The sequence below is a fragment of the Pristiophorus japonicus genome, chromosome 9 (assembly GCF_044704955.1).
Source record: "Pristiophorus japonicus isolate sPriJap1 chromosome 9, sPriJap1.hap1, whole genome shotgun sequence".
Classification (NCBI taxonomy): Eukaryota; Metazoa; Chordata; class Chondrichthyes; family Pristiophoridae; genus Pristiophorus; species Pristiophorus japonicus.
Genome location: NC_091985.1, coordinates 205,431,128 through 205,452,960, shown reverse-complemented (window position 1 = coordinate 205,452,960; position 21,833 = coordinate 205,431,128). Strand labels below are relative to the sequence as shown.

The following is a 21,833-nucleotide window of genomic DNA, read 5'->3' as shown; positions in this document are numbered from 1 at the left end:
CAAAAACTCGTTTCTTCCTCGTCCCGGCCCCAATTATTACTACACTAGACCATTCCCACAAATGTTGGAAGAGATTGAGGAGGAAACAGTGAAGGTAACAATCAAAAGAAAGAAGACTGTGGAAACAGAAATAGTGCACAATTCTCTGGAGAGTAACAAGTGTTTCATTCTTTTCAAATGAGGGAAATACTCGGTCAGAGAATTACAGGTTTATTAACTTCATGTCAGGCACAGGTAGTTTTATTTTTACCATCACTTTCACCAATCATCACACACTCGACATGTATATCAGGAGCTTCTGGGTGATGCTGATGTGATCACTGGACAATAAAGCTCAGAGACTGGTGGGGAGCTGCTCATTATCCTCGGTGTGATTTAATCCCCTTCCCACTGAATACTGTGGACAGACATGGTCACCTTGGTAACAGAATGGTCAGTGTGACATCATTTTCTGAACAAGAGCATACAAGACAATGGGTTATCAATAAATGGTAATGATATTAAACACTCTGCAATTACATTTTGAATAAAAGGATATAAAATGGTGAAAGATAACTGGTGAGGTTAATCATTTATTTTTTGCAGAATGCACTTGAAAACATTATGATGTACTTTGTACACCCACACATCACACATATATAGAGCGAGGTGTGTGTTTTTTTTCAGTTGTTCCTCTTAACCAGATGACAGTTATTAGGACATTAGGACCCTGCGGCTGCCCATCCAGTGGTGATGTGAGGTCACGGTTCCAGGCTCTGTCTGACACAATCAGTGGGCCAGACAAAGCTCAATGGAAAATACTGCAGGAAAAACAATCCTTTGCATTAAAATCTGTCAGCAGTAGGCATAGGACAACACAAGTGTGAATTAGTAACCTTCAACACACAGAGTGCCACTAAGTAGTGCAAAGTGCAGTGAATTGCTCCCCTCAGTCCTGTCCCTCAATCCCAGTCCATCTCTGGGAGATTGTTACAAGCTTCACCCTATCCTCTCAACACAAAGATTACCCACACAATACCAGATCAATTAGACATTGCCCACAGCTGCTGATAGCTATTAACAAGAATAAATCTGCTTCTAAGTAAAAAAAAATGATTGCATCCTCCCACACGTGCAAATATATCTTACAGACACAAGGTCCACTGCAGTATTAGCGGAGACAGGTTCTATTGTAATATAAAGTGAGAAAGGAAATTGTGTCAAGTAAACAGAATCAGGGTCTTGTGTAATATAAACAGAGACAGGGTCTAGTGCAGTTAGAACTGACACAGGGCCCAGTGTGATGTAAACAGAGATAGAGTCTAGTGTAATATAAGCAGAGACAGTGTCTAGTGTAATATAAACAGAGACAGGGCCTTGTGTAATATAAACAGAGACATGGTCTAGTGTAATATAAACAGAGAAAGGGCCTCGTGTAATATAAACAGAGACAGGGTCTAGTGTAATATAAACAGAGACAGGGCCTCGTGTAATATAAACAGAGACAGGGCCTCGTGTAATATAAACAGAGACAGGGTGTAATGTAATATAAACAGAGACAGGGTCTAGTGTAATATAAACAGAGACATGATGTAGTTACAGAATCACAGAATCGAAGAATGATACATTTCAGATTGTGTACATCCAGCCCACTGGTGCATGTGCCGACACTCATTTGAAAGATCTAACCAATCAGTCCCACTCTCCCTGCTCCTTCCCTATATCCCAATTAGTCCCACTTCCCTGCTCCTTCCCTATATCACAATCAGTCCCACTTCCCCTGCTCCTTCCCAATATCCCAGTTAGTCCCACTTCCCCTGCTCCTTCCCTATATCCCAATTAGTCCCACTTCCCCTGCTCCTTCCCTATATCTCAATTAGTCCCACTCCCCCTGCTCCTTCCCAATATCCCAATTTGTCCCACTTCCCCTGCTCCTTCCCTATATCCCAATTAGTCCCACTTCCCCTGCTCCTTCCCAATAAATCAATTAGTCCCACTTCCCTGCTCCTTCCCAATATCCCAATTAGTCCCACTCCCCCTGCTCCTTCCCAATATCCCAATTCATCCCACTCTCCCTGCTTCTTCCCTTATCCCAATCAGTCCCACTCTCCCTGCTCCTTCCCAATATCCCAATTAGTCCCACTCCCCCTGCTCTTTCCCAATATCTCTGCAATTTTCCAAATCAAGCATTGACCCAATTCCCTTTGGAAACTTGTTACTGAATCTGCTCCTGGCCCCCTTTCAGGCCGTGTATTCCAGATCATAACAGCTCATTGCGTATTTATTTCCTCATTTTGCCTCTGATTCTTATGCTAGTTAAATCTGTGTCCTCTGGTTACAGACCCTTCAGCCTCTGGAAACTATTTAAGAACACAAGAGCATAAGAATTTGAAGCAGGAGTAGGCCATACAGCACTTTGGGCCTGCTCCGTCACTCGATAAGATCATCGACCTCCACTCCACTTTCCCGCCTATTCCCCATAGTCCCGTGATTCCCTGAGAGTCCATAAATCTATCTATCTTAGCCTTGAATATACTCAACGACTCAGCATCCACGGTCCTTTCAGGTAGAGAATTCCAAAGATTCACAACCCTCTGAGTGAAGACATTCCTCAACTTAGTCTGAAATGGCCCACCCCTTATCCTGAGACTTTGCCCCCTATTTCTAGACTCTCCAGCTGGGGGAAGCAATCTCTCAGCATCTACCCTGTCAATGCCCCTCAGAATCTTATATTTTTCAATGAGATCCCCTCTCATTCTTCTAAACTCCAGAGAGTATAATCTACTCAATCTCTCCTTATACAACAACACTCTCATCCCAAGGATCAATCTAGTGAACTTTCGTTGGACCGCCTCTGTGGTCTCACCAAAACCCTGTACAATTGTAGTAAGACTTCCTTACTCTTGTACTCCAACCCCCTTGCAATAAAGGTCAATATGCCATTCACCTTCCTAATTGATTGCTGTACCTGCATGCTAACTTTGTGTGTTTCCTGTACGAGGACACCCAAGCCTCTCTGAACACCCAACATTTAACATTTTCTCACAATTTAAAAAATTCAGTTTTTCTGACCTTCCTAATAAAGTGAATAACCTCACATTTCCCCACATTATGCTCCATCTGCCACCTTATTGCCCACTCTCTTAACCTATCCATATCCCTCTGCACATGCTTTGTGTTCTCCTCACAGCTTACTGTCCCACTCATCCCTCGATACTGCTCCTGATATCCGGCACCTCTCGATACTGCTCCCGACACCCGGCACCTCTTGAACCACTGTATCAACATTGGGAACAAATGACTGGGCTGAGGCCTGCCTTGGCTAAAAACATGAGGCCACTATGGCTGTAGTGTGCACCATCTACGGCAGCGTCAGCAAGGCTTCTTCGACAGCACCTTCATAACCGACAACCTCCTCCGTGTAGAAAAACAAGGACAGCAGGTGCATGGGAATACCGGCACCTCCAAGTTCCCCTCCAAGTCACGCAGCATCCTGACCTCAGCACTGTGGGTGCACCTTCACCACATAGACTGCAGCACGGTTCAAGAAGGCAGCGGCTCACCATCACCTTCTAAAGGGGCAATTAAGGATGGGCAATAAATGCAGGCTGGTTCGCCCACATCCCGAGAATGAATAATTAAAGAACAAACACAGTGAGAGATGAGCTGCAGAACTGCCGATACCGTCTGCTTTAAGGAGACGTTTCCCTTTGGAGATCGGATTGCCCATTGAGTTTGATTAAACTGATGTTAAAGTAACAATGCTGCTTTGCTCCGTGACAGTTACAGATTATCAGAATATTTCTCATCGGGTGAAATCGAATGTCAGACTTGGACATCTTGTAGATCCATCTTTTAAAAAGTTGTGCGATGTCCGTTCTAAGATAGATTCCACCCAGTTCATAACAAGTCAATCAGCTCGTCTTATCATTGAGATATCAAGGACTAGGCACGGGGTGTTTAAAGGAAAGCTGATGTATTTGATATTTACAGAATATCAAACTATAGCCCAGTTACAGGGTTATTAACATCGGCAAAAACAAACGCCAACTGCCAGAATGAACATGGTGATTAACAGCAGAATCCAACCCCTGCAGTCAAGTGTGAACTCGCTGGTGTTTCAGGTAGTCGGATGACTGAGTGAATCCCTTCCCACACACAGAGCAGTGAACGGCCTCTCCCCAGTATGAATTTGCTGGTGTCTCAAGAGGTCGGATGACACAGCGAATCCCTTGCCACACACAAAGCAAGGGAACGGCCTCTCCTTCGTGTGAACTTGCTTGTTGTGTGCCAGCATGTTGGATGACAGCGAATCCCTTCCCACACATGGAGCAAGTGAACGGCCTCTCCCCAGTGTGAATTCGCTGATGTCTCAGGAGGTCAGATGACCAAGTGAATCCCTTCCCACACTCAGAGCAGGTGAACGGTCTCTCCTTCGTGTGAACTTGCTTGTTGTGTGCCAGCAGGCTGGATGACTGAGTGAATCTCTTCCCACAGACAGAACAGCTGAACAGCCTCTCTCCAATGTGAATTCGCTGGTGTTTCTGGAAAATGGCTAACCGAGCATATCCTTTCCCACAGACGGAGCAGGTGAATGGCCTCATCCCAGTGTGAACTCGTTTGTGTGTCAGCAGGTTGGATAACCAAGCGAATCCCTTATCACACATGGAGCATGTGAACAGCTTCTCCCCAGTGTGAACTTGCTGATGTGTCAACACGGTATCTGACTGAGTAAAACCTCTGCCACACATGGAGCAGGTGAATGGCCTCTCCCCGGTGTGACTGCACCGATGAATCTCCAGCCGGGACAGCTAATTGAATCCCTTCCCACAGTCCCCACATTTCCACGGTTTCTCCATGGTGCGGGTGTCTTTGTGTCTCTCCAGGTTGGAAGATCAGTTGAAGCCTCGCCCACACACAGAACACATGTACGGTTTCTCCCCGTTGTGAATGGTGCGATGTTTTTTCAGGCGGTGTAACTGGTTAAAGCTCTTTCCACATTCAGTGCACTGGAACACTCTCACTCGGGTGTGTGTGTCTCGGTGCTTTTCCAGTCACACTGATGTTTGAAATCTGTTCCCATAGACAGAACAGATAGACATTTCTCCATCCACAAAGGCCGATGATATTTAGGTCCTGATGAATTGAGTGACTCTGGCAGCTCTTGATGTACTGTTTCGTTTGAGTTTCCCATCTATAAATGCTCCCCTTCTAATACCTTGTAAAAGGAGTTTACAAAAGTCATCACTGTAAGTACAGGATAGAAGTTCAGAACAGATAACTCTAGTTTCTATACAATGTTCCTTCAAATGCCGGGGATGATTTAATCCAAAACCCAGTCTGTTAATTACTTTCAGTTAGGGACTTAGCGTGTGCCCACAGCATCTCTCTCACCATTGATGTGAATAGAGCATCACACCTGCACACCTGGTTTTACATTTAAATTCACTCAGCAAATTTATTTAACAGAAGATGAACATGTAAACAGATCACAGCCCAATAATACAGCTCTATATTCACAGGAGAGAGTCTGTTATCTAAATCCTCAAGTATACAAAATAAAGATGCCAAATGCAAGAGTCCCTCGAATCCTGTGTTAAAATTTTTCAAATCTTACCCGGTTCCTTCCTTATTGCAGAATTCCCCCTCCCTGTGGGAGTCGATATTGGTCAAAACCTAATTGTACATTTCGAACCGATTTTTACACTCAGAGTTTCAAGCTGACCAGATCCTTCTCTCAGAAAATCTCCAAAGAGCACAGCTCTCCCCTCCTTTAAATCCAGGATTAGAGTTAAGGGGAATTTGAATACCCAACCACACAAATTTAAAAGGACCCCTCGGCGAATTATTCCACCCTCCAGCCTCTAACCAATGAAACTTGTAATACTGAGGCTGAAATTTCACTTCCGTGCGCCGGGTTCCAAACCTGGGACTGTACGTGGGGATTCCAACCCTGGGACTGTACATGGGGAGTCTAACCCTGGGACTGTACATGGGGATTCTAACCCTGGGACTGTACATGGGGATTCTAACCATGGGACTGTACATGGGGATTCTAACCTCGGGACAGTACATTGGGATTCTAACCCTGGAAGTACGTGGGGATTCCAACACTGGGACTGTACATGGGGAGTCTAACCTTGGGACTGTACATGGGGATTCTAACCCTGGGACTGTACATGGGGATTCTAACCCTGGGACTGTACATGGGGATTCTAACCTCGGGACAGTACATTGGGATTCTAACCTCGGGACAGTACATGGGGAGTCTAACCCTGGGACTGTACATCGGGATTCTAACCCTGGGACTGTACATGGAGATTCTAACCCTGGGACTGTACATGGGGATTCTAACCCTGGGACTGTACATGGGGATTCTAACCCTGGGACTGTACATGGGGATTCTAACCTCGGGACTGTACATGGGGATTCTAACCCTGGGACTGTACATGGGGATTCCAAGCCTGGGACTGTAGAAAGAGGGCTCTTCTGTTAGAATTGTGTGATGTAAACTGTAAGTTAGGCACTTACCATCACTTTCAGAAGAGAAGGTGAAAAGTCCGATGTGTGGAGAGTGAGAATAAAATAAATGAGGCAATGACTTTCACTCCCGGAGATTGGGACCTGGGGGTGTTTGTGCATGAAACTCTTTTAGGAATAATATTTCTGCCCAGGATTGAACCAGGGACCTTTTGCATGTAAAGCAAACATGATAACCACTACACTACAGAAACCTCCAAAAAGTTAGTTTGCAGCAAGTAATCAGGAAGGCGAATGGAATGTTGGCCTTCATTGCGAGAGGGATGGAGTACAAAAGCAGGGAGGTCCTTCTGCAACTGTACAGAGTATTTGTGAGGCTGCACCTGGAGTACTACGTGCAGTTTTAGTCACCTTACTCAAGGAAGGATATACTGGCTTTGGAGGGGGTACAGAGACGATTCACTAGGCTGATTCCGGAGATGAGGGGGTTAACTTATGATGATAGATTGAGTAGACTGGGTCTTTACTCGTTGGAGTTCAGAAGGATGAGGGGTGATCTAATAGAAACATTTAAAATAATGAAAGGGATAGACAAGATAGAGGCAGAGAGGTTGTTTCCACTGGTCGGGGAGACTAGAACTAGGGGGCACAGCCTCAAAATACGGGGGAGCCAATTTAAAACCAAGTTGAGAAGGAATTTCTTCTCCCAGAGGGTTGTGAATCTGTGGAATTCTCTGCCCAAGGAAGCAGTTGAGGCTAGCTCATTGAATGTATTCAAGTCACAGATAGATAGATTTTTAACCAATAAGGGAATTAAGGGTTACGGGGAGCAGGCGGGTAAGTGGAGCTGAGTCCAGGGCCAGATCAACCATGATCTTTTTGAGTGGCGGAGCAGGCTCGAGGGGCTCGATGGCCTACTCCTGTTCCTAATTCTTATGACTAGGTTCTTATGACCCGGTTCTTATGACACACTGAAGCCCCGCCCAGTGTTCCTGTGCCAAGATGGCGGATAATCGGGGCCTGTTCCTGGGAGAAAAACCCGTCGTTGCAAACGCGGGAGTTCCGGGTTATTACTCGGGGCTGGCGGCCTACACCAGTTGTTTATGAAGCCTCCCCGCCCACTTGCCGATCGATGACTCCCCTGCGCCCCGCTGATTCTCACCCGGTGCAGAGTCCCGCTCCAGCCTGAGCTCGTCTCAGCGTCCGTGTGTCTCCAGTGCTCGCTCTGCGCATGCTCAGCTCACACTGCCCGAGAGATTAACGGCAGCTGCGGACCAATAGGAAGAGCAGGGGCGGTACAGGAGAACCAAGCGGGTAATGGTCCTCCAACCAATCGGAGTGTGAGGGGCGGGGTTTGAGGCGCCCCCCAATGGGCGGGGCTGAGCCCGTGTCTCTCTCACTGAGCATGCGCGAGCGGAGAAGACGGACGTCACTGGACCGGACTATTCAGGGAGGCGGTAGGAGATTGTGGGCGCGGGGGAGGATCTGGATCCGCAGGTGGGCCGGGGAACTTCACACACATACACACCCCCGCTGTAGGCCTCAGGCGCAGAATCATAGCCCACAGGCCCCGGGTTTGCCCCGCGGTGACAGGCCCGGGTAGCGCGGTCACTGGCCTCCATTTTGCACAGGGCGGGGTCACGGCGCTTGCGCAATCTCCATGGCCAGAAACACTGAGTGGGCGGGGCTTCAGTGTCCCAGTGCCCGCGAGATGGAGTAACCTTGGCAACAGGCGCGTCATCACCTCACCACAGTAACCTGGGCAATAGGCGCGTCATCAGCTCACAATAGTAACCCTGGCAACAGGCGCGTCATCACCTCACCACCGTAACCAGGGCACAGGCTCTTCATCACCTCACAACACCATCCTGGATTTATATAGCGCCTTCAACCTAGTAAAATATCCAAAGGTGCTTGAGAGAAGCGTTATAAGAGAATAGTTTGTCACCGAAGCAGAGAGATTTAGAATCACAGAAATTTACAGCATGGAAGGAGACCATTTCGGCCCATCATGACCGCGCCGGCCGACAAACAGCTATCCATCTTAATCCCACTTTCCAGCTCTTGGTCTGTAGCCCTGTAGGTTACGGCACTTTAAGTGCAGATCCAAGCACTTTTTAAATGTTATGATGGTTTCTGCCTCGACCACCCTTTCAGGCAGTGAGTTCCAGACTCCCACTAAATTCTGGGTGAAGAAATTTACGCTCTAATCCCCCTACCTGCAGAGTGAGGGAGTTTCAGAGTTTGGGGCCTAAAAACAGAAGGCAGGACCACCAATGGCGAACTGTTTATAATTTGGGATCCTCATGAGGGCAGAATTTAAGGAGATCAGATATATGGGGAGAGGGTTGGGCTTGTGAGGCTGAATGAGATTACAGAGATAGGGAGGGGCGAGGCCATGGAGGGATTTGTAAACAAGGATGAGAATTTTGAAAATGAGGTGTTGCAAAACTGAGCCAGTGTAGGTCAGCGAGCACAGGGGTAAGCGGGACTTGGTGCAAGTTAGGACGCCGAGTTTTGGATGACCTCAGGATAATGTAGGGTATATTGTGGGAGGCCAGCAGGAGTTTGTTGGAATAGTCAAGTCGAGAGGTAACAAAGGCATGCTTGATGGCTTCTGCAGCAGATGAGCTGAGACAGGAATGCAGACGGGCAATGTTATGGGGGTGAAAATGGGTGGTTTTAGTTAAGGTGCAGATATGTGCTCAGAAGCTCATTTCAGGGTCAAATATAAACCAAGTTTGTGATGAGTCTGGTTCAGCCTCAGGCAGATGCTAGAGAGAGAGATGGAGTCGGTGGCTAGGGAACGGATTTTGTGACAGGGAATTTTCTGCTCACCTGGTACTGGATGTCGTACAAGCACTCTGACAATTTAGAGATTGTGGAGGGGTTGAGAGAAGTGGTGGTGAGGTAGAGCTGGGTGTCGTTAGAATCATAGAATGGTTACAGCACAGAAGGAGGCCATTTGGCCCATCGAACCCTTGCCGGCTCTCTGCAAGAGCACCTCAGCTAGTCCCACTCATCTGCCTTTTCCCTGCAGCCCGACAGATTTCTCTCCTTCAGGTACTTATCCAACTCCCTTTTGAAAGCAGTGATTGACTCTGCCTCCACCACCCCTTCAAAAGCAGTGCATTCTGGATCCTGACAACTTGCTCTGGTTCTCGATCCTTCCACCAATGGGAACAATTTCTCTCTACTCTGTCCAGACCCCTCAGGATTTTGAACACCTCTATGAAATCTTCTCTGCTCTAAGGAGAACAACTCCAGCTTCTCCAGTTAATCCATGTTACTGAAGTCCCACATCCCTGGAATCATTCTCATAAATGCTGCAGCTCCTGACAGACCGCATTGCAGCACTGGAGCTGCGCATGGACTCACTCTGGAGCATCCGCAATGCTGAGGATGTCGTGAATAGCACGTTTAGTCAGTTGGTCACACCGCAGGTATAGGTTACTCAGGCAGATAGGGAATGGATGACGATCAGGCAGAGCAGTGGAAGGAAGGTAGTGCAGGGGTCCGCTGCGGTCATCTCCCTCCAAAACAGATATACCGTTTTGGATACTGTTGGGGGAGATGACTCATCAGGGGAAGGCAGCAGCAGCCAAGTTCATGGCACCATGGATGGCGCTGCTGCACAGGAGAGCAGGAAAAAGAGTGGGCAAGCTTTAGTGGTAGGGGATTCTATTGTAAGGGGAATAGATAGGCGTTTCTGCGGCCGCAATCGAGACTCCAGGATGGTATGTTGCCTCCCTGGTGCAAGGGTCAAGGATGTATCGGAGTGGCTGCCGGGCATTTTGGAGGGAGAGGGTGAACAGCCAGTTGTCGTGGTGCATATAGGTACCAACGATATAGGTAAAAAATGGGATGAGGTCCTACAAGCTGAATTTAGGGAGCTAGGAATTAAATTAAAAGGTGGACTTCAAAGTTGTAATCTCAGGATTGCTACCAGGGCCACATGCTAGTCAGAGTAGAAATAGCAGGATAGTTAAGATGAATACGTGGCTTGAGGAATGGTGCAAGAGGGAGGGATTCAAATTCCTGGGACATTGGAACCAGTTCTGGGGAAGGTGGGACTAGTACAAACTGGACGGTCTGCACCTGGGCAGGACTGGAACCAATGTCCCAGGGGGATTGTTTCCTAGTACTGTTGGGGAGGGTTTAAACTAATAAGGCAGTGGGATGGGAATCTATGCAGGGAGACAGATGGGAGTAAAATGGAGGCGGAAGCAAAAAGTAGAAAGGAGATAAGGAAAGGTGGAGGGCAGAGAAATCAAAGGCAAAAATCAAAAGCGGCCACATTACAACATAATTCTAAAAGGACAAAGAGTGTTAAAAAAACAAGCCTGAAGGCTCTGTGTCTCAGTGCGAGGAGCATTCGTAATAAGGTGGATGAATTAACTGCGCAGATAGCTGTTAACGGATATGATGTAATTGGGATTACGGAGACATGGCTCCAGGGTGACCAAGGGTGGGAACTCAACATCCAGGGATAATCAATATTCAGGAAGGATAGACAGAAAGGAAAAGGAGATGGGGTAGTGTTGCTGGTTAAAAAGGAAATTAACACAATAGTAAGGAAGGACATTAGCTTGGATGATGCGGAATCTGTATGGGTGGAGCTGCGGAACACCAAAGGGCAGAATACGCTAGTGGGAGAAGTGTACAGACCACCGAACAGTGGTAGTGAGGTTGGGGATGGCATCAAACAGTGCAATAAAGGTACAGCAGTTATCATGGGTGACTTTAATCTACATATAGATTGGGCTAACCAAACTGGTAGCAATACGGTGGAGGATTTCCTGGAGTGCATGGAGGGATGGTTTTCTAGCCCAATATGTCGAGGAACCAACTAGAGAGCTGGCCATCCTAGACTGGATGTTGTGTAATGAGAGAGGATTAATTATCAGTCTTGTTGTGCGAGACCCCTTGGGGAAGAGTGACCATAATACAGGAGAATTCTTCATTAAGAAAGAGAGTGACACAGTTAATTCAGAGACTAGGGTCCTGAACTTAAAGAAAGGTAACTTCGATGGTATGAGACGTGAATTGGCTAGGATAGACTGGCGAATGAAACTTAAAGGGCTGACGGTGGATAGGCAATGGCAGACTTTTAAAGATCACATGGATGAACTTCAACAATTGTACATCCCTGTCTGGTGTAAAAATAAAATGGGGAAGGTGGCTCACCCGTGGCTAACAAGGGAAATTAGAGATAGTGTGAAATTCAAGGAAGAGGCATATAAATTAGCCAGAAAAAGCAGCAAACCTGAGGACTAGGAGAAATTTAGAATTCAGCAGAGGAGGACAAAGTGTTTAATTAGGAGGGGGAAAATAGAGTATGAGAGTAAGCTTGCAGGGAACATAAAAATTGACTGCAAAAGCTTCTATAGATATAGGAAGAGAAAAAGATTAGTGAAGACAAATGTAGGTTCCTTGCAGTCAGAATCAGGTGAAATTATAATGGGGAACAAAGAAATGGCAGATCAATTGAACAAATACTTTGGTTCTGTCTTCACTAAGGAAGACACAAATAACCTTCCGGAAATACTAGGGGACCGAGGGTCTAGCGAGAAGGAGGAACTGAAGGAAATCCTTACTAGTCAAGAAATTGTGTTTGGGAAATTGATGGGATTGAAGGCCGATAAATCCCCAGGGCCTGATAGTCTGCATTCCAGAATACTTAAGGAAGTGGCCCGAGAAATAGTGGACACATTGGTGGTCATTTTCCAACATTCTATAGACTCAGGATCAGTTGCTATGGATTGGAGGGTAGCTAATGTAAGCCAACTTTTTTAAAAAGGAGGGAGAGAGAAAACAGGGGTTAGCTTGACATCGGTAGTGGGGAAAATATTGGAATCAATTATTAAAGACGTAATAGCAGCGCATTTGGAAAGCAGTGACAGGATAGGTCCAAGTCATCATGGATTTATGAAAGGGAAATCATGCTTGACAAATCTTCTACAATTTTTTGAGGATGTAACTAGTAGAGTGGATAAGGGAGACCCAGTGGATGTGGTGTATTTGGACTTTCAAAAGGCTTTTGTCAAGGTCCCACACAAGAGATTAGTGTGCAAAATTAAAGCACATGGTATTGGGGGTAATGTATTGACGTGGATAGAGAACTGGTTGGCAGACAGAAAAGAAAGAGTCGGAATAAACGGGTCCTTTTCAGAATGGCAGGCAGTGACTTGTGGGGTACTGCAAGGTTCAGTGCTGGGACTCCAGCTATTTACAATATACATTAATGATTTAGACGAAGGAATTGAATGTAATATCTCCAAGTTTGCAGATGACACTAAGCTGGGTGGCAGTGTGAGTTGTGAGGGGAATGCTAAGAGGCTGCAGGGTGACTTGGACAGGTTCGGTGGGTGGGCAAATGCATGGCAGATGCAGTATAATGTAGATAAATGTGACGTTATCCACTTTGGTGGCAAAAACAGAGAGACAGACTATTATCTGAATGGTGACAGATTAGGAAAAGGGGAGCTGCAACAAGACCTGGGTGTCATGGAACATCAGTCATTGAAAGTTGGCATACAGGTACAGCAGGCGGTGAAGAAGGCAAATGGCATGTTGGCCTTCATAGCGAGAGGATTTGAGTACAGGAGCAGGGAGGTCTTACTGCAGTTGTACAGGGCCTTGGTGAGACCACACTTTTAATATTGTGTCCAGTTTTGGTCTCCTAATCTGAGGAAGGACATTCTTGCTATTGAGGGAGTGCAGCGAAGATTCACCAGACTGATTCTCGGGATGGTGGGACTGACCTATCAAGAAAGACTGGATCAACTGGGCTTGTATTCACTGGAATTTAGAAAAATGAAAGGGGATCTCATCGAAACATATAAAATTCTGACGGGATTGGACAGGTTAGATGTAGGAAGAATGTTCCCGACGTTGGGGAAGACCAGAACCAGGGGTCACAGCCTAAGGATAAGGGGTAAGCCATTTAGGACTGAGATGAGGAGAAACTTCTTCACACAGAGAATTGTGAACCTGTGGAATTCTCTCCCACAGAAAGTTGTTGAGGCCAGTTCATTAGATATATTCAAAGGGGTGTTACATGTGGCCCTTACGACTAAAGGGATCAAGGGGTGTGAAGAGAAAGCGGGAAAGGGATACTGAGGTGAATGATCAGCCATGGCCTACTCCTGCACATATTTTCTATGTTCTATGTACATTGCACATACAAGTTCTTTGTGTTTCTTGGGTTAGATCATTAAGTCGCACACTTATCTTATTGACAGTTTGGGCATGAGGCTCTCGGATTTCCTCGATTTGCAGCATTTTTCTGGCGACCTCGTCCCCAATTTCTGACAACTGCGAAGTCCGATCGTTTTTCTTTCGCAAAAGGGTTCTCAAGCGATGGGCTAAGTCTTGAACATCTTGGTCTATACTGGCTATGTCAAATGTGTTAACAGCTGCCACCCTTGTCGCATACCAATAGTGTGTGTCGGTTGTTGATAGACAATAGATAACATAAAAACCACACAGTCTCATGGTTCATTGTCGGACTATCTCGATCATATGTTCCATAAGTATCACCTCAGCGTCTAACCGTTGTGACTCTCTCGTCCCCATTTCGCTTAATGCCCTTTGTACTTGGTCCTCAATTGGCCCAATTAACTATCCAAATTCATTATATCTTCCCTTTGGCAGCTAAACTTTTAACTCCTTTCTCATGATATTTATTACCTTCGCAAATAATTACTTAATGAAACCCGCGCCCCAAATCTCACAGTTTGGACTGGGGTAATACAAAAGGTTCCTGTCGCAATGGGACAAGTCAGGTTGGTACCATACTGGTATTCCCGGTGTATGGTGCTGACACAATATTCACCTTCCCTCTTTATACAGATCATACAGGAAAATGCTGTCCCGCAATTACCTTCATGGTGCAATTCCATGTTATCCCATCCATCCGGGTTAATTTTCCGTGTTCATTGTATCCTACTAAATTTTCTCCGGCATGCTTGAGTAATACCCTACTATCTCTAACAGGGTGATGTCAGTCTGTTCCTGTAAATGACACTCGTGCCACCGGGTACACCTGTACCAACCTTCTGACTTGGCACAGAGTCTTAGTAAGTTGATAAGTGGACATTGCCCTAGGTCTTGATCAGTTACCCAGAAAGAGAGCTTTCCCTCTGCAATATGCTGCAGGTTTCCTTGGGCTTGTTCCACTTACCAAGATCCATACATTACTTCGAACCGTTTTGTTGAAGACTATTTGTTCTCCTTCTATAATCTTGTTTACCCCCTTTTAGCATTAAACCAGTTGCAACATATTAATCAGGCCTCACTGCCTCCTGTTATGATTCTCCCCAATAGTCTCGGCATCATTCTTAACAAGATACGATCAAGCCCATCACTCTCCCTGAATTCAGTGCAGGTTATACTGGCTGTTTTCCAAACTCCCTTGCTCATTCTCCTATGTAGCTGCGCTGTTTTAGGCTTGCACCACCCAGGTAGTCCCACTTTGGTCAGATTCAATATTACAGGTGCCACTTTGTGATGCACATCATGGTACAATATCACCTGAGTTGAGATTACCATTAGCCCATTTGTTGGCCCTGGGATGTGTTTATGACAAACAATTCGCTTTTCCCACAAATCTGTTTATTCGTTGGAGAAGGAGCCTTTGGATGAGTCTTTTTTAAAAACTACTGATTGTACAACCGCGCTCCCGTCCTTACACCCCTTGATATAATGGGCGGTTACAGCGGTATGATTACCATGCAGCTGTAAATGTACCCCTATCCTATACCCTCGGCCGTTCCCTACTTCGACCATTCACGATATGTCTCTTACTACTCTGTGAGATTGGCAGGGTTTGCGAGGTATGTCTGTGGACAGGAGGTAGTTCTAAATCTGGGACCCGAGGAGATTCTTCCAGTTCCCGTGTCCTGTCCACTTCCCTTTGGATCATACTGTTTCAAAGGTATTACCCACTGAGTTAAAACAGTTCACAGCTGCCTGTGAAGAGTTAACTTCCTTTGTTTCGAAAGCTGACAAACACAGACACCATTAATCATTGTCGACTTCAGCCTGCAGTCTTTGTCAGTTTAAACTCTCCAGTTAAAAATTTTACTTTTATAAAGTCTCCGTGTTTTTATTCTCAAAATTAACATTCAGTAAAACACCTTTGCACATAATAGTATTTCATCGTTTTCTCCCCAGTTACACATTGGTCAAAATTTTTTAAAAATCATACCAATTATTAATGTGAAATGCCTTATGTCCGGAACTAAAAACTCTCCACACAATTTACATCAACCAGAATTTGATCATGGCCATAATAAAAGTCTGGTTTTTAATAGGTTAATTAATCTCAGCAACTCCAATATTAAACTTCCCAATGCCACTTGGAAAAGGGGGAGGAGCCACAGCCAAACATGTTTTCTTAAAACTTTGCTGAAACATCAAAGAAAAACACGAACAGTAAGAAAGAAACATGATCTTCCCTTTTCTCCTTTTGATTCGGTCATAACTAGTTATCCATTATTCCTTAAATCAATTTTCATTTTCTGATCCCTATCATATCTCCTCTAAACCTCCCTTCAATTACTTTAAACCTATGCTCTTTGCTTGTTGACCTCTCCGCCAAGGGAAACAGGACCTTCCTATCACTCTATCTCGGCCCCACCTAATTTTATACACCTCAATAAATTCTCCCCTCAGGCCTCCTCTATTCCAAAGAAAAGAGACCCAGCATCTCTAATCTTTCTGCACAGCCAAATTCTCCAGTCCAGGCAACATTCTTGTCAATCTCCTCTGCACTCTTCAATGCAATCACATTTTTCCTGTAATGTGGTGGCCCAACTAGTTTTCTACAGTTCAAGCATGACGTCTCTGCTCCTGTATTCCATGCCGTGACTAATAAAGGCAAGTATTCCATATGCCTTCTTAACCACCTTATCTACCTAGCCTGCTAGCTTCAGGGGTCGGTGGACCTACACTCCAAGGTCCCTTTGCTCCTCTACACTTTTCAGTGTCGTACCATTTAATGTTAGTTTTATAATCTGCACCATAATCTGTTGCCGCTGTAGATTTTAGCACTTTTTGCTGTTAAATGCCTACAATTCATGGTTTGGATTCCCACTGAACATCTCCTTTTAGAATTGCTTCCTGCTTTTTTTTTGTTGAAACGGTTGCCATAGCAACTAACTTCGACCCCTCATTTTTTTGCATTACAAAGAGCCTCTCTCGCTCTACATTTCCACCACATTTGTCAGACTGTTACAGTTATAACAGACTTCGGGTGTCCTACCCCCGCTCTCCCCACCCCCCACGTTTCTAATTGATGGGGGCTGCTGGCGGGGGTAGAACACCCGAAGTCTGTTATAACTCTTGTTCCTTTTTGTGTGTCCTGATGGATGCTGTCATCATCACATCTACTGTCAGTTTATTTCGTCACTTTCTCAGTCAATAGTCTGGGCCATTTACTTAATTGATAATACATGTGAGTGACTAAAACGAGGGCTTCCTCCTCCTTTTGTTTCTTTTCCGACTCCAACCATTTTCTTTGTTCAGCGGGTGGGTCGTCTGGTTTCCAATTTTGTTTAATCATTATTTCAATTAGTTTTTAATTTTTGTCTGCTAGGTACTGTGTCAGGGATTCCTGGTCCCCACTCGAGTTTCTCACTTCCCATGGCTATAGGTTATCAGTGGTACGTGCCTGAGTGAGACTAATACTTGTAACCTATTGGTACATCCCTAGGCTTATATTCACTGGAATTTAGAAGAATGAGAGGGGATCTCATAGAAACATATTACAATTCTGATGGGATTGGACAGGTTAGATGCAGTAAGAATGTTCCAGATGTTGGGGAAGTCCAGAACCAGGGGTCACAGTATAAGGATAAGGGGCAAGCCATTTAGGACCGAAATGAGGAGAAACTTCTTCACTCAGAGAATTGTAAACCTGTGAAATTCTATACCACAGAAAGTTGTTGAGGCCAGTTCATTAGATATTTTCAAAAGGGAGTTAGATATGGCCTTTACGGCTAAAGGGATCAGGGGTATGGAGAGAAATCAGGAATGGGGTACTGAAGTTGCATGATCAGCCATGATCATATTGAATGGTGGTGCAAGCCCAAAGGGCCAAATGGCCTACTCCTGCACCTATTTTCTATGTTTCTATGTTACTTACTTACTCCTCACGAGTGAGACCATTACTTGCAACCTTATTGGTGGTAAGCGGTACGTCCCTTACTTACCTGCCCTGAGTGAGACTAATACTTGCAACCTTATTGGTTGTCAGCAGTACGTCCCTTACTTACTCCTCATGAGTGAGACTATTACTTGCAATCTTATCAATTATCAATCGCAACGTTACACAGTCACACTTCTACATAACCAATCATAATTGTTTCACCTGAGATCTTCCGCTGACTACTTGAAGTCTCGGCCAGATCTGCAGATTCAGATCTTTCAGGCAGTTGACATCAGACAGATTTCTGCCCTTGTCCTAACTGTGCGTTGTAATTAAAGCATACTCACACCTTTGACATGGCTTCCATCAGCTGGTGTCCGCCGCCTGTTTGAGATCCTGCTCGCAGCGCCAATTGTAGTGGAATTTTTAAAATTAACACTCAACACCAGGTCTGGATTCGAAGATTCAAGTAGTCTTTAATTTCTTGCAAGGGAGAGACAAGTCTGCAGTCAATCGGTTGCTGAGCTGTCCTCAGAACAAAGAAAACACAGGGTTTTTAATACAGTTCCTCAGCCTATAATGGCCAGACATTCAATATATGAGACATACTTTGATTTGAATGGTCAAAACCCTTGTCACTCAAAGTAAAAGGTAGAATCCTGACCACGCCTATCTCCAGTATTTTTCCATAAACCTCACTGTGTCCCAAAAGTTCATTAGCACATTGGAATGTTATCTTATCTCTCTTGCCTTGACCAGATGGAGTTTTTCCATTGTGTCACTTTTGACCCCTTGCCCTGTTTATCTGCCCCTCTGGGTTTCCGGTGGTTCAACAGTTGGGCCTCCTGTAATTGGGCATCCTGTAATTGTCCTCAGGTTACACAGCTTGTAACAATTAATCATTCTGATATGTCATTTCCTTTTAAACACCCTTGTAAATTTGACCACTACAAAAGCCTATGTCAGCTCGTTTTAATTCCGAGATCCATTCTTAATGCTTTAATTATAACAGAGCTCATTAGCCCCACTTCAGCGAAGTCTAACAAGGCAAGGCAGTACGCATCAAATGGTACGACACTGAAAAGTGTACAGGAACAAAGGGCCCTTGGAGTGCAAGTTCACAGATCCCTGAAGGTAGCAGGCCAGGTAGATAAAATTGTTAAGAAGGCATGTGGAATACTTGCCTTTATTAGTCGAGGCATGGAATACAAGAGCAAGGAGGTTATGCTTGAACTGTATAAAACACTGGTCAGGCTGCAGCTGGAATACTGTGTGCAGTTCTGATCACCACATTACAGGAAAGATGTGATTGCACTGGAACAGGTGCAGAGAAGATTGACAAGAATGTTACCTGGACTGGAGAATTTTGGCTATGAGAAAAGATTGGACATGCTGGGTCTGTTTTTTTCAGAATAGAGGAGGCTGAGGGGAGACCTGATTGAGGTGTATAAAATTATGAGGGGCCTGGATAGAGTGGATAGGAAGGATATGTTTCCCTTGGCGGAGGGGCTCAACAATCAGGCGACACAGATTTAAAGTAATTGGTTGAAGATTTAGAGGAGATATGAGGGCAAATTTCTTCACCCAGAGAGGTAGGGGTCTGGAACTCACTGCCTGAAAGGGTGGTAGAGGCAGAAACCCTCAACACATTTAAAAAATACTTGGATGTGCACTTAAGTGGCGTAACCTACAGGGCTACGGACCAAGAGCTGGAAAGTGGGATTATGCTGGATAGCTCTTGGTCGGCCGGCGCAGACACGATGGGCAGAATAAAGCTCCCTCTACACTGTCCCATCAAACACTCCCAGGGCAGGTGCGGCACTGATGCTGAGTGAAGTTCCCCTGAAGCCTTGCCCCTTGGGCCCCCGGATTGGTTGGAGGATCCGCCGCGCTCTCTGTCCTCCAGGCACCGCCCACTCACTGTGGCGCTGTGCGGATCACGTGGCTGTGGTCAAACGGAATCGGCTCGTGGCCAGGGTGGGCCACCCGGGACTCTTGGGGGTCGATTTTCCGGCTCGGCCCTGCTTGCATTCGGATGTTAAGCAAACGTCACTCCCCCGCCCGGAGAGCTTCCGGGTCGGGAGAATCACCGCCCGCCACAGAGCCTCGGGTAAAGGCCGCCAGCGCGCAGGCGAGAGCGAGCCGGATGGATGGGGGAGTGGTCGTGTGCTGACCATGCTCGGTGTGGTCGTGTGCTGACCATGCTCGGTGTGGTCGTGTGCTGACCATGTGCGGTGTGGTCGTGTGCTGACCATGTGCGGTCTGTTCGTGTGCTGACCATGTGCGGTGTGGTCGTGTGCTGACCATGTGCGGTGTGGTCGTGTGCTGACCATGTGCGGTGTGGTCGTGTGCTGACCATGTGCGGTGTGGTCGTGTGCTGACCATGCTCGGTGTGTTCGTGTGCTGACCATGCGCGATGTGGTTGTGTGCTGACCATGTGCGGTGTGGTCGTGTGCTGACCATGCTCAGTGTGGTCGTGTGCTGACCATGCTCGGTGTGGTCGTGTGCTGACCATGCGCGTTCTGTTCGTGTGCTGACCATGCGCGATGTGGTTGTGTGCTGACCATGTGCGGTGTGGTCGTGTGCTGACCATGCTCAGTGTGGTCGTGTGCTGACCATGTGCGGTGTGGTCGTGTGCTGACCATGTGCGGTGTGGTCGTGTGCTGACCATGTGCGGTGTGGTCGTGTGCTGACCATGCTCAGTGTGGTCGTGTGCTGACCATGCTCAGTGTGGTCTTGTGCTGACCATGCGCGGTGTGTTCGTGTGCTGACCACGCGCGGTGTGTTCGTGTGCTGACCATGTGCGGTGTGGTCGTGTGCTGACCATGCGCGTTCTGTTCGTGTGTTGACCATGCGCGGTGTGGTCGTGTGCTGACCGTGCGCGGTGTGGTCTTGTGCTGACCACGCGCGGTGTGGTCGTGTGCTGACCATGCGCGGTGTGGTCGTGTGCTGACCATGCGCGTTCTGTTCGTGTGCTGACCATGCGCGGTGTGGTCGTGTGCTGACCATGTGCGGTGTGTTCGTGTGCTGACCATGTGCGGTGTGTTCGTGTGCTGACCATGTGCGGTGTGTTCGTGTGCTGACCATGCTCGGTGTGTTCGTGTGCTGACCATGTGCGGTGTGGTCGTGTGCTGACCATGTGCGGTGTGGTCGTGTGCTGACCATATGCGGTGTGTTCGTGTGCTGACCATGTGCGGTGTGGTCGTGTGCTGACCATGCTCGGTGTGTTCGTGTGCTGACCATGTGCGGTGTGTTCGTGTGCTGACCATGCTCGGTGTGGTCGTGTGCTGACCATGTTCGGTGTGTTCGTGTGCTGACCATGTGCGGTGTGTTCGTGTGCTGACCATGTGCGGTGTGGTCGTGTGCTGACCATGTGCGGTGTGGTCGTGTGCTGACCATGTGCGGTGTGGTCGTGTGCTGACCATGTGCGGTGTGGTCGTGTGCTGACCATGCTCGGTGTGGTCGTGTGCTGACCATGCGCGGTGTGGTCCTGCCAACGACATCTTGTAATCTTGTATTATATTATATAATATATTGCTTTTCTCAAAAAATGTGACACTGAGCCACATATGGTGAAATTAGGGCAGGTGACCAAAAGCTTGGTCAAAGAGGTAGGTTGTAAGGAGCATCTTAAAGGAGGAAAGAGAGGTAGAGAGGCACAGCGGTTTAGGCAGTGAGTTCCAGAGCTTGGGGCCTCGGCAACAGAAGACAAGCCACCAATGGTTGAGTGATTATAATCAGGGATGCTCAAGAGGGCAGAATTAGAGGAGCGCAGACATGGTGGGGCTGGGGGCGGGGCGGGTTGTGGGGCTGGAGGAGATAACAGAGATAGGGAGGGGTTAGCTATGGAAGGAATTGTAAACAAGGATGAGAATCTTGAAATCGAGATGTTGCTTAACTGGGATCCAATGTCGGTCAGCGAGCACAGGGGTGATGGGTGAGCGGGACTTGGTGCGAGTTAGGACACGGGCTGCTGAGTTTTGACTGAGCTCAAGATTATGTCGGGTTGAATGTGGAAGGCCAGCCAGGACTGTGTCGGAATAGTCAAGTCTAGAGGTAACCGAGGAATGAATGAGGGTTTCAGCAGAGAATGAGCTGAGGCAAGGGCGGATACCGCCGATGTTATGGAGGTGGAAATAGGCAGTCTTGGTTATGCTGGCGATATGTGGTCGGAGCATTCTGGGAAGATCATCTGCCATTTTCATTGAATGAAAAAGCGCAG

General features: G+C 46.7%; 1 protein-coding gene, 1 long non-coding RNA gene and 1 other non-coding gene across 5 annotated transcripts in view; 1 reads left to right on the top strand and 2 right to left on the bottom strand.

The window, feature by feature from the left end:
- Positions 1 to 21,833, bottom strand: part of LOC139273559 (uncharacterized) — a 61,411-nt gene that overhangs the window by 23,027 nt on the left and 16,551 nt on the right. The window contains exons 3-4 of one of the 3 annotated variants that reach the window (XR_011595198.1): positions 17,961 to 18,136; positions 212 to 451 (exon numbers count right to left, since the gene is read on the bottom strand). This is a non-coding gene — a long non-coding RNA (uncharacterized lncRNA). Of the gene's footprint in view, positions 1 to 211; positions 452 to 670; positions 801 to 17,960; positions 18,137 to 21,833 lie in introns of those variants that run through there. The other 2 variants (XR_011595197.1, XR_011595199.1) reach the window with 2 other exon arrangements.
- trnav-uac (transfer RNA valine (anticodon UAC)) lies at positions 6,641 to 6,713 on the bottom strand. The gene has a single exon. It is a non-coding gene; the product is annotated as a tRNA-Val (tRNA).
- The window catches only part of LOC139273551 (zinc finger protein 84-like), a 58,468-nt gene continuing 44,505 nt past the window's right edge, over positions 7,871 to 21,833 (top strand). The window contains exon 1 of the mRNA XM_070890501.1: positions 7,871 to 7,956. The gene's annotated coding sequence lies outside the window, so the exon portion shown is untranslated. The remainder of the gene's footprint in view (positions 7,957 to 21,833) is intronic.